The following is a 13,528-nucleotide window of genomic DNA, read 5'->3' on the forward strand; positions in this document are numbered from 1 at the left end:
ATCAGCCGTCCAGGATCCATAATCCGTACCATCGGAGGACATCATCCTCTATAAATCGGAGTAGCTGAATAAGTTACTACAATCAATTTTTTTTAAAAAAAGTTACTACAATCAAAAGGAAGCTGAAAATCACAACTAGTCGAGCCTCGAGCCAAGGTAGGGAAATACTACTGCAGGCTTACAATCCCTCCCAGACATACGAATACGCAAATTACCCGTCGACAAGCAGAGATGCCTACGTACGTACGTACCCGGGTGGTGTAGCTGCCTCCGCTGCTGCCGGAGAACCGACGGGCCAGTGCCGGCCGCCGGAGCGCGAGCCCAGTGGCGGATCGGAGCATCGCCAACGCGGCACTTGTATTGCTCGGGACGGCAGAAGATCGCGGTGGTTGAGTCGGCTGAAGACCGCCGGAGCGGGAGCGTGCGTCTTCGACGTCGACTGAGGTCTCAGGTCGCGACTCGCGATCGCCTCAGCCTCTGGGTCTCCAGCGGCCTGGTCCAATCCTACCCTTGGGCGTATAAGCCCTAGAATTCACCACTGATTCACCAAAAAAAAAAAAAACGAATGGAAATCATCGATGCAGACCAGGAGATGCCCACGGCCGCGATCTGTGAAGCAAATCGCCACCACCCTAGATAAGAAAACATCAACAAGGGCGAGTAGAAACCGAGCTTTGGTTTCAGCAAAAGGCCCAACTCAAACAATCAACCATATATTGTGTTACATCTTCCCATTTTTTGAGACCTCCTGTTTTATTAGTCGAGGAAATGACTGAAGGACCTTGTATGGCCCGGCCATGGAACGCCCCATTTACTTCCCCGATTTTTATAAAAAGTACTTTTGAAAGAAGCATTATTTTGTGAGGGTAGAAAGAAGCATTTCGGTTAAAGGTTATAATAATTGTATTTAAAAAAGTTATTAACACACGCGCGAATTTCATGCATTCATGGAAAAAAATGAAGTGTAAAAAGAAAAACCATAAACATAAATCGAGAAAAGGGTGAAAAATAGACAAAAATGCAAGAAACAAAGAAATAAACCGAAACCCAAAATGGGGTGTCCACACGCGTTTTGTTGACATTTTGATGGGTTGAGCATCAGATATGCATCATCCAATTTTCCCTGGGAATCCTATTTGCCGCTCACATCGACAAATAATGAGAGTTACGCCTTTGTCCCAACTCCAAAGTGGGTGGCCGGGCCCAATAAGATCGGGACCATCTTCCGATTCATTTTCACATTTTTGCTGATGCTTTTTAGTTCCTTTTTTTCTGCTTGTTTTGTTTTGTGTATGGGGAAAATACATAACCACTTGTAATTTTTTTGTGTGGAAAAGGCCTAAGGCCATTTATTTAGTATCACATGTCTTTCCATACACCCTTACAATACATCCAAATTCTTAGGAGTGTCGAATTATTAATACCCATGCATCCGTTGGTGTGGCATGGCGTGAGCAAAGCTTATTGCCAGCTCTAGACCTTCTCTGATGGAGCGAACTTGTTTAAACCCGGAAGCTTGTAGAAGCAACAACCAGGAAGTCGTCAATATAGACCAGAAGACATCGATAGTCATGATTTGTGTAGCAAATCACCGCCACCAGAAGAAAACACCAAAAAGAGCTTGCAAATCCTCTGAAGAAACATATATTCTAACATACATGAACAACTATTTTCAAATGCATGATTATTTTAATCTGAATTTTTCGTACAAGGTTAAAAAATATGATACGAATATTACTTTTAATATATGAACATTTATTTCTAGGTACATAACATTTTATTTTTCATATACAAAATATCTCAATTGTTAAACCGTTTATTTTAACAATACATTTAAATATTATTAAATAATAAAATCCGGTGGCCAAGGAGGAGGTCGCTGATGCACAGTGCAGAGAGGGTAGCGAGTGTAGAGGCTTTGGCAAAGGCGGCGAAGTCGAGGTTGAAGGTGAGCGGCATGGGCAGTCACCAGTTGGGCGATAGGTTCACATCTTTGATGTCCGAAAAACTACGAGGTTGATTGGCTTGTGATTTTCAATACATTTAAAACTTTCTAGCTAAATACCCGTGCGATGCAAATGGGGCAACTTTATTCTAGTAGTTCAACATAGGATGATTTTGATTGGATTGAGACTGAGATATGCTACGAGGAGAGAATCTGTAGGCAAATGTAAGGACATATATGATCTGTAGGGCTAGAAAAAAAAGCTCGAAGCTCGCGAGCTAAACGAGTAGCTCGTGACTCGGCTCGAATCGACTCGAACTCGAAGAATAACGAGTCGAGTCAAGTTTTAGTTTAAGATCGTTTATAGACCAAGTTAAACGAGCCAATCTCACGAGTACTTGTGTAACTCGTTAGGCTCGGTACCAGGGCCGGCCCTGGACTAGGGCAGCAGGGGCGACGGCCCAGGGCCCAACCAAACTAGGGGCCCCGACCTGTGCTGCAATGTGTGTATAGTAGATGATATAGGCCCTGATGAATTCGTAAAATGAAAATGAAAAAGAAAAAGTTTGTAGGCTGAGAAGCCCATCATCCAACTTCTAACAGAAGCCCAATTGCCAAGAGGCCTCAAGAAGGTACGCGCGCACAGGAGCGAGGCGGCGATTCCTCATGTCTCCACGCCGGTTTGTTTTCTCGTTCGCCTCACAGATCGGGCCACCGCCGGATGCTTGCAGGAAAGAAAGGTAAGTATCTAGAGAAATTTCTCTTTTCTTTGCCCTCAATCTTAATCTAGCTAGTGATTAATAATATTCTTCCTTTTACAACAGTATAGCGGCGTTGGAGATTTGGAGTGGAGTTCATGTGTTGCCGACTTGCTCTTCGACTTCTAGTTTCCTTGATGATTAGATTTGGATAGCCGAAGAACATAGATTCTCACTGATTTGAACAGCAACCTTCAGGTCCCTTTGTTCCTTTTCTTGCAAACATGTTGCCCAAAAAACATTTATCTGGTTCCCAAAAAAGAAGAAAGAGGAAACGAACAGATGAGTTCATTGGATTGCAGAAGGGTGCTATCAATGATTTTATTATAGATTTTCACGATTTTTATCAATATATGGAATCAAAATTTTCCTCCAATGTCTTCGCTGGGCCAATTCATTTGAGTTCGCCCCGGGGCCTCCGAAACTCCAGGACCGGCGCTGCTCGGTACAAAAGATCAGCCACTCCCAATACAAAAAAAGATAAGCCACTCAGCACCCTACGTTCCAGGCGCATAACACAAGGCCCAACCGTTGAAGGCCCATCCGCCTAGGAGACTCATGCGTTACAAGGAAATTACAATTGTTTAGTGATATATATGTTTAATATATACATAATCAATTTTACCATTTTGAAGGTTTTATGTTCATATCTTTAACGAGCTTAACAAGCTAAACGAGCCAGCTCGCGTGTTATACGAGTCGAGCCAATCTTGGGTTTAAGCTCGTTATAGTAACGAGCCGAGTCAAGCTAGCTCGGCAACAAAACGAGCTCTAGCGAGTCGAGCTGAGCTGGCTCGACTCGGCTCGAATTCCAGCCCTAATGATCTGACGTGATTGAGATTGTGTACGTACAACTATGTGAGTTGATTTTATTGTTTGCTTGCAAGAATTTCTTGCTATTGGCGATTTATTTGATTTGTGTTGATTGCTTTGCAAAGGTTTGTTCACAAAAATAAGGAGGTGTGGGTCAGTTTTGGAAAAATAAATAAAGGGGGTTATCACATGGTTTAAAATAAAATCGATGGGAAGGGGCATATCTCCATGAGAGAGGTGGAAGCGATGGAAGAAAAGCCAACAAATTTCCCTTTGATAGTAGAGATTAAATAAGAAAATTAGGTGGCCAAGGAGGAGGTCGCCGATGTGCTTGTGGAGATGGTAGCATAGAGGCTTTGGCACAGGCGGCAAAGTCGAGGTAGAAGGTGAGTGGCATGGGCAGTCACTAGGTGGGCAATCGGTCCACATTGTTAACGTCCAGAAAACTATGAGGTTTTTTTGGCTTGTGACTAAGTTGAAGATATTTTTTGCCACACTAAGGCTCAACTTGTAGTTTCCATTTTATTAACATAAGCTTAGACAAACTTAGCAAAAAAATATGTGGCAAAATATGGCATTGGAAGGCTTAGAACCACATGCTACATCTCGAAATTTTCCTTGTCCACCGCGTGTAGTGTCCATGTTGTTGAGGGTACTTGTTGTGCTCTTAGTGTTGCCTCTGACGAAGACTTTGGTGGGACTGTTTGATTGCATAGTACCTCCATATGGAGTGTGGCGTTGCAAAGACCGGGCTCCATAGAGCTCGTTTTGCAAAAAAAAAATCAAAATATATTTAAAAGTTTCAAAAAATGCCATTTTTTTTGTACAAATACATATGCATATTCTTTAAGTATATATAAAATTTTATTAACTAATTTGATCATTTGCATGCTACACAAAAAAGACAAATATCTGATACAAATACAACAAAGAAAAAGCCTATTTCAATCTGTGTATTTGTCTTTTTTGTATACATCACATATGAATACATATGTTTATGAAAATTTGTACACGCATACTTCAAGTATATGTCTACATGAAAACATTTTTTTCAGATTTTTTTTGAGTTATGGAAAAAGTATTTTGGCTGAGAAATGTATATAGAGCTCAATGGAGCTCGGCCTCTGCAGCCACTTTTCGCTCCATATGCGTTTATTAGTCTCACATCATATTTTAGATCAAATTTTGATCATATATTTGACTAGCAAAATGTTAATGTATGTCACCAAAAAATATATTGTTGGATTCACATTTGAATGTAGTTTCTAATGATATTATTTCTGCTACGTATAACTTATATTTTATTAATTATTAAAATCATGGTAAAAAATGACCAAAAATATGAGGCGACTAGTGAACAAGGACGGATATAGTAATTCTTATCCTATTTCTACCAAGTGATCAGCTTGGTAAGCTATCAACAAAAAATGCAACCAAATTTCAAGTCTCAAAAGTTGAGGACCTCCCTTTGGTGGCAGTGTTGAGCGACATCAAGACAAATTGCCCAGCTCTACACCTTTTTCTTTTGATCGTGTCAATTGGTCCTCTTTTTTCTCACATCACGTCAATCGGTCAGTTAAAAGTAACGGGTATAGCACATGTTCTTGCTGGCTCGAGTCAACACTGAATGTGCATTAGCCCGTCAGAATGAAACAAGAAATAAGAAAATACATTTTACGCCTAATAGCACAATCCGTCGTAGTCTAGGTGGTTAGGATACTCGGCTCTCACCCGAGAGACCCGGGTTCAAGTCCCGGCGACGGAACATTTTTCTGTGTTTTGTTCTTCTGCTTCCATAATTTGAACTACCTACGTTTTTTATGTGCAGAGATCGGTTCATTTTCAGTAAACAAAAAAAGGCAAGAAGTCTTTGTGTAACATGATCTATAGACTAACCCAACCAAGGCCCTAACCTTTACTGCCAACAAGATCCTTTCAATTCAAGAAACCTGCAAGCACTCAGTAGTTCAGACAGTCCAGGGGAAATTCAATTGATCTGAAACAACCAGGCCTGCTGTACATACTAAGCCAAGATAACCATGAAACTTTTTAAAAGAAACAATGTTTTCAAGAAGCTTGTTATGATACCATGTTCAAATCCTGAATATTTGCTTAGGCATGGTACATGCCTTCAGCAAAATGGTGAACCAACTCAGATGGAAAAACAAAAACATGGGTCAAACACAGCTTAGCTAATAAAAATAAATAAACATCTTGGATTTCAACAGGACACGCCAGTTGTTTTTGACAGAGAATGCCATTGTGTAACATGATTTGAACTACCTACGTTTTTTATGTGCAGAGATCGGTTCATTTTCAGTAAACAAAAAAAGGCAAGAAGTCTTTGTGTAACATGATCTGTAGACTAACCCAACCAAGGCCCTAACCTTTACTGCCAACAAGATCCTTTCAATTCAAGAAACCTGCAAGCACTCAGTAGTTCAGACAGTCCAGGGGAAATTCAATTGATCTGAAACAACCAGGCCTGCTGTACGTACTAAGCCAAGATAACCATGAAACTTTTTAAGAGAAACAATGTTTTCAAGAAGCTTGTTATGATACCATGTTCAAATCCTGAATATTTGCTTAGGCATGGTACATGCCTTCAGCAAAATGGTGAACCAACTCAGATGGAAAAACAAAAACATGGGTCAAACACAGCTTAGCTAATAAAAATAAATAAACATCTTGGATTTCAACAGGACACGCCAGTTGTTTTTGACAGAGAATGCCATTAGACTGAAGTAGCAAACTGATAGTTACAATTCATTATTATGATATGATGATCATACAACAGAAAACATTTCCAACGCTATGTAGAACTCATGGTTGTTGTACCAGAAACAAACCGGATTGACGTTGTTTCTGTTAGGAATATGCAACTTGTATTCCCATGAGGTCATAGGCCGATATATATACACGTACAGGTGTGGAACATATGCAGGAAACCCCTTATACAACGGGATAAATACAAAAGGGTACATGACTTATATTATAACTCTAACACCCCCCCCCCTCAAACTCATGGTGGATGAACAACACTGAGTTTGGAGAGATAAAAGCCATGTTGTGCTCTAGTCTGGGCCTTCGTCAGGAAATCCGCCAACTGTAACTCAGAAGGCACATACTGAAGAGCAATAACCTGATCCTGCACATCAGCACGCACATAGAAAGCATCAACACCAATATGCTTGGTGAGCTCATGCTTCACAGGATCACGCGCAATGCTAATAGCACCTGTACTGTCAGATAAAAGCAGAGTCGGTGTAGTGACAGAAACACCAAAATCCTGAAGTAACCACCGTAACCAAGTCACCTATGCCGTCAAAAGAGCCATTGCTCGCAACTCAGCCTCGGCACTCGAACGGGAAACTGCAATCTGTTTCTTCGTCTTCCAGGCAATGAGAGAACCACCAAGAAAAACACAGTAAGCAGAAAGTGAACGGCGATCTGAAGGATCACTAGCACACGTAGCATCTGAATAGGCCTGAAGCTGTAAAGAACTGGAGCGAGGAAAGAATAGACGGTGAGAGATCGTGCCCCGAAGATACCGAAGAACACGAAGGAGATGACTATAGTGAACCGATGTGGGAGCAGAGACGAACTGACTCAGAATATGAACCGAATAAGAGATGTCCGGACGAGTGACAGCTAGATAGACAAGACTGCCAACAAGATGACGATAACGCATCGGGTCAGGGAGAGGATCACCATCAGTAGCACGAAGGTGAAGATTGAGCTCCATAGGAGTCTCAACAATGCGCTCGTCAGTAAGAGCAGCACGAGCAAGAAGATCCTGGATATACTTTTCCTGGGATATAAAAAAGCCATCAGAGGTAGAAGAGACTTCAATCCCAAGAAAGTAGCGAAGAGGTCCAAGATCAAACATAAGAAACTGCTTACTAAGACGAGCCTTTACAAAGGCAATATACTCAGGGTCGTCACCAGTGATGATCATGTCATCAACATAGAGAAGAAGAAGAGTCCGACCACGAGTGGAAATGTGGACAAACAACGCTGGATCATGATCACTCGCTGAAAAACCAGCGGCAATCACCACAGAGGCAAAACGCTCAAACCAGGCGCGAGGGGCTTGCTTAAGGCCATAAAGAGAGCGACGAAGACGGAACATTTTTCTGTGTTTTGTTCTTCTGCTTCCATAATTTGAACTACCTACGTTTTTTATGTGCAGAGATCGGTTCATTTTCAGTAAACAAAAAAAGGCAAGAAGTCTTTGTGTAACATGATCTGTAGACTAACCCAACCAAGGCCCTAACCTTTACTGCCAACAAGATCCTTTCAATTCAAGAAACCTGCAAGCACTCAGTAGTTCAGACAGTCCAGGGGAAATTCAATTGATCTGAAACAACCAGGCCTGCTGTACGTACTAAGCCAAGATAACCATGAAACTTTTTAAGAGAAACAATGTTTTCAAGAAGCTTGTTATGATACCATGTTCAAATCCTGAATATTTGCTTAGGCATGGTACATGCCTTCAGCAAAATGGTGAACCAACTCAGATGGAAAAACAAAAACATGGGTCAAACACAGCTTAGCTAATAAAAATAAATAAACATCTTGGATTTCAACAGGACACGCCAGTTGTTTTTGACAGAGAATGCCATTAGACTGAAGTAGCAAACTGATAGTTACAATTCATTATTATGATATGATGATCATACAACAGAAAACATTTCCAACGCTATGTAGAACTCATGGTTGTTGTACCAGAAACAAACCGGATTGACGTTGTTTCTGTTAGGAATATGCAACTTGTATTCCCATGAGGTCATAGGCCGATATATATACACGTACAGGTGTGGAACATATGCAGGAAACCCCTTATACAACGGGATAAATACAAAAGGGTACATGACTTATATTATAACTCTAACACCCCCCCCCCTCAAACTCATGGTGGATGAACAACACTGAGTTTGGAGAGATAAAAGCCATGTTGTGCTCTAGTCTGGGCCTTCGTCAGGAAATCCGCCAACTGTAACTCAGAAGGCACATACTGAAGAGCAATAACCTGATCCTGCACATCAGCACGCACATAGAAAGCATCAACACCAATATGCTTGGTGAGCTCATGCTTCACAGGATCACGCGCAATGCTAATAGCACCTGTACTGTCAGATAAGAGCAGAGTCGGTGTAGTGACAGAAACACCAAAATCCTGAAGTAACCACCGTAACCAAGTCACCTCTGCCGTCAAAAGAGCCATTGCTCGCAACTCAGCCTCGGCACTCGAACGGGAAACTGCAATCTGTTTCTTCGTCTTCCAGGCAATGAGAGAACCACCAAGAAAAACACAGTAAGCAGAAAGTGAACGGCGATCTGAAGGATCACTAGCACACGTAGCATCTGAATAGGCCTGAAGCTGTAAAGAACTGGAGCGAGGAAAGAATAGACGGTGAGAGATCGTGCCCCGAAGATACCGAAGAACACGAAGGAGATGACTATAGTGAACCGATGTGGGAGCAGAGACGAACTGACTCAGAATATGAACCGAATAAGAGATGTCCGGACGAGTGACAGCTAGATAGACAAGACTGCCAACAAGATGACGATAACGCATCGGGTCAGGGAGAGGATCACCATCAGTAGCACGAAGGTGAAGATTGAGCTCCATAGGAGTCTCAACAATGCGCTCGTCAGTAAGAGCAGCACGAGCAAGAAGATCCTGGATATACTTTTCCTGGGATATAAAAAAGCCATCAGAGGTAGAAGAGACTTCAATCCCAAGAAAGTAGCGAAGAGGTCCAAGATCAAACATAAGAAACTGCTTACTAAGACGAGCCTTTACAAAGGCAATATACTCAGGGTCGTCACCAGTGATGATCATGTCATCAACATAGAGAAGAAGAAGAGTCCGACCACGAGTGGAAATGTGGACAAACAACGCTGGATCATGATCACTCGCTGAAAAACCAGCGGCAATCACCACAGAGGCAAAACGCTCAAACCAGGCGCGAGGGGCTTGCTTAAGGCCATAAAGAGAGCGACGAAGACGGAACATTTTTCTGTGTTTTGTTCTTCTGCTTCCATAATTTGAACTACCTACGTTTTTTATGTGCAGAGATCGGTTCATTTTCAGTAAACAAAAAAAGGCAAGAAGTCTTTGTGTAACATGATCTGTAGACTAACCCAACCAAGGCCCTAACCTTTACTGCCAACAAGATCCTTTCAATTCAAGAAACCTGCAAGCACTCAGTAGTTCAGACAGTCCAGGGGAAATTCAATTGATCTGAAACAACCAGGCCTGCTGTACGTACTAAGCCAAGATAACCATGAAACTTTTTAAGAGAAACAATGTTTTCAAGAAGCTTGTTATGATACCATGTTCAAATCCTGAATATTTGCTTAGGCATGGTACATGCCTTCAGCAAAATGGTGAACCAACTCAGATGGAAAAACAAAAACATGGGTCAAACACAGCTTAGCTAATAAAAATAAATAAACATCTTGGATTTCAACAGGACACGCCAGTTGTTTTTGACAGAGAATGCCATTAGACTGAAGTAGCAAACTGATAGTTACAATTCATTATTATGATATGATGATCATACAACAGAAAACATTTCCAACGCTATGTAGAACTCATGGTTGTTGTACCAGAAACAAACCGGATTGACGTTGTTTCTGTTAGGAATATGCAACTTGTATTCCCATGAGGTCATAGGCCGATATATATACACGTACAGGTGTGGAACATATGCAGGAAACCCCTTATACAACGGGATAAATACAAAAGGGTACATGACTTATATTATAACTCTAACACCCCCCCCCCTCAAACTCATGGTGGATGAACAACACTGAGTTTGGAGAGATAAAAGCCATGTTGTGCTCTAGTCTGGGCCTTCGTCAGGAAATCCGCCAACTGTAACTCAGAAGGCACATACTGAAGAGCAATAACCTGATCCTGCACATCAGCACGCACATAGAAAGCATCAACACCAATATGCTTGGTGAGCTCATGCTTCACAGGATCACGCGCAATGCTAATAGCACCTGTACTGTCAGATAAGAGCAGAGTCGGTGTAGTGACAGAAACACCAAAATCCTGAAGTAACCACCGTAACCAAGTCACCTCTGCCGTCAAAAGAGCCATTGCTCGCAACTCAGCCTCGGCACTCGAACGGGAAACTGCAATCTGTTTCTTCGTCTTCCAGGCAATGAGAGAACCACCAAGAAAAACACAGTAAGCAGAAAGTGAACGGCGATCTGAAGGATCACTAGCACACGTAGCATCTGAATAGGCCTGAAGCTGTAAAGAACTGGAGCGAGGAAAGAATAGACGGTGAGAGATCGTGCCCCGAAGATACCGAAGAACACGAAGGAGATGACTATAGTGAACCGATGTGGGAGCAGAGACGAACTGACTCAGAATATGAACCGAATAAGAGATGTCCGGACGAGTGACAGCTAGATAGACAAGACTGCCAACAAGATGACGATAACGCATCGGGTCAGGGAGAGGATCACCATCAGTAGCACGAAGGTGAAGATTGAGCTCCATAGGAGTCTCAACAATGCGCTCGTCAGTAAGAGCAGCACGAGCAAGAAGATCCTGGATATACTTTTCCTGGGATATAAAAAAGCCATCAGAGGTAGAAGAGACTTCAATCCCAAGAAAGTAGCGAAGAGGTCCAAGATCAAACATAAGAAACTGCTCACTAAGACGAGCCTTTACAAAGGCAATATACTCAGGGTCGTCACCAGTGATGATCATGTCATCAACATAGAGAAGAAGAAGAGTCCGACCACGAGTGGAAATGTGGACAAACAACGCTGGATCATGATCACTCGCTGAAAAACCAGCGGCAATCACCACAGAGGCAAAACGCTCAAACCAGGCGCGAGGGGCTTGCTTAAGGCCATAAAGAGAGCGACGAAGACGACAGACCATGCCATCAGGAACAGAATACCCAGGTGGGGGCTGCATGTATACCTCCTCACGCAGCTCACCATTAAGAAAGGCATTCTTAACATCAAGCTGAGAAACAGACCAATGACGAATAGAGGCCATAACGAGAAGTGTGCGGATAGTGGTCATATGGGCCACAGGAGCAAATGTCTCATCGTAATCATGACCATGCTCCTGCTGAAAACCACGAGCCACAAGACGAGCCTTGTAACGCTCAAGAGAACCATCAGAGCGAGTCTTAACCTTGTAGACCCACTTACAAGTGATGGGACGAACACCGGGAAGAAGAGAAACAAGATCCCACGTGCTGGTGCGCTCAAGAGCAGCAAGCTCCTCTGCCATCGCAAACTGCCATTCAGGATGAACAAGAGCATCGCGATAAGACGTAGGCTCGAGTATAGCCGAAAGAGCATATCGACTAGGAGAATAGCGGTCAGGGGGAGGGCGAGGCCGAGCGCGAAGACCATAAGGCGGCTGGGATGAGGAGGACGACGCACCAGAAGTAGATGGCACGTCAGTGGATTTATCCAGAACACGTGGACGGCGAGTATAATGAAAAGGAAAGGAGGGAAGAGGTGGAATCACTGGAGGTGGAGACGGGGAATGTAGCGATGACGAAGGTGGAGAAGGGGAAGGTATCGGTGATGAAGGTGGAGATGGGAAATGTGTCGGTGATGAAGGTGGAGAAGAATCTGTAGGAGAGGATGGCGTCGGATCTGCAACAGCAGGACGAGGAATAGGAATACTGGGCATAGAGGGAGGTGTGTCAGAAAAAGTGAGGAAAGAGATATCCTCCACTGAAAAGGTTGAGGAAGATGGACGCGGGTAGAAAGGACGAGACTCATCAAAAGTTACATCCCGAGAAATACGCATCCGACGACCGATAGGATCCCAACAACGATAGCCCTTATGCTCATCACTATAGCCTAAGAAGACACACTCAACAGACTGAGCAGAAAGTTTGGTACGTTCACGAGGGGCTAGAAGAACATAGCAAACACAACCAAACAAACGAAGCGCTGAGTAATCAGGAGAACGATCAAAGAGACGCTCGAAAGGAACGCCACCCTGCAAAGCAGTGGAAGGCTGAAGGTTGATGAGATAGGTGGAAGTGGAAACAGCCTCGGCCCAAAAGTGAGGTGGAAGAGAGGCGGCGATCATCAACGCACGAGCCGTCTCAAGAAGGTGACGATGCTTGCGCTCAGCCACGCCATTCTCAGCATGAGCACCAGGACAAGAGAACTGAGCAAGAGTACCTTACTCGGCAAGAACTCCACGCAACATCTTGGAGATATACTCTCCAGCAGAGTCAGCACGGAACACACGAATAGGCGTAGAGAACTGAGTGTGGACCATGGTAGCAAAATGCTGATAGATAGATAAGACCTCACTACGATAAGACATAAAATATATCCATGTGTGCCGAGAGAAATCATCTATGAAGATAATATAGTAGCGATGACCTCCCTTCGAGGCAAAGGGAGCTGGACCCCAAACATCAGAGTGAATAAGGTCGAAAGGACGCTGAGACACAATCTCGCTATGAGGATAAGGTAACTGGATCTGTTTGCCAAGACGGCAACCCTGACAGTCTAAAGACACACCGCCGGAGACGGATCCAAGAAGGCCACGTCGAACTAAAGAGGAGAGACGAGAGCCACACAAATGACCAAGGCGATGATGCCACTGCTGAAAAGAGCTAGTAGACAAGGTAACCGAGGCAAAGAGACTGGCAGCAGTAGCAGCGGAGGGAAGGTGAAGCCAGTCAAGCTCCCAGAGACCCTGAGAGTCACGGCGCCGAGGGCCAGCACCAAGGAGAGTACCAGTGTGACGGTCCAGAACAGAACAGGAGTCAAAGTCTAGAATGACCCAACAACCAGAGTCAACAATCTGACCACCAGAAAGAAGCTGCATGGTAAGTTGAGGAACATGAGCAACATCAGGAACATGAAAAGATGAGGTGCTAAGAATGCCTCGACCATTAACCGGGAGGGAGGTACCATCAGCAGTATGAACATGAACAGGAGAATCGAGTGCACGAATGGAAGACAAAGTGGATGAATCATGAGTCATATGAAA

The 13,528-nt window shown here is 43.5% G+C and overlaps 1 non-coding gene across 1 annotated transcript; it reads left to right on the forward strand.

Moving 5' to 3' along the window:
- Positions 1-5,208: 5,208 nt before the first annotated feature.
- Positions 5,209-5,281, forward strand: TRNAE-CUC (transfer RNA glutamic acid (anticodon CUC)). The gene has a single exon. It is a non-coding gene; the product is annotated as a tRNA-Glu (tRNA).
- Positions 5,282-13,528: the final 8,247 nt, after the last annotated feature.

The sequence above is a fragment of the Triticum urartu genome, chromosome 5A (genome assembly GCF_056163025.1).
Source record: "Triticum urartu cultivar PI428250 chromosome 5A, HENAU_Tu73, whole genome shotgun sequence".
NCBI classification, from domain to species: domain Eukaryota; kingdom Viridiplantae; phylum Streptophyta; class Magnoliopsida; order Poales; family Poaceae; genus Triticum; species Triticum urartu.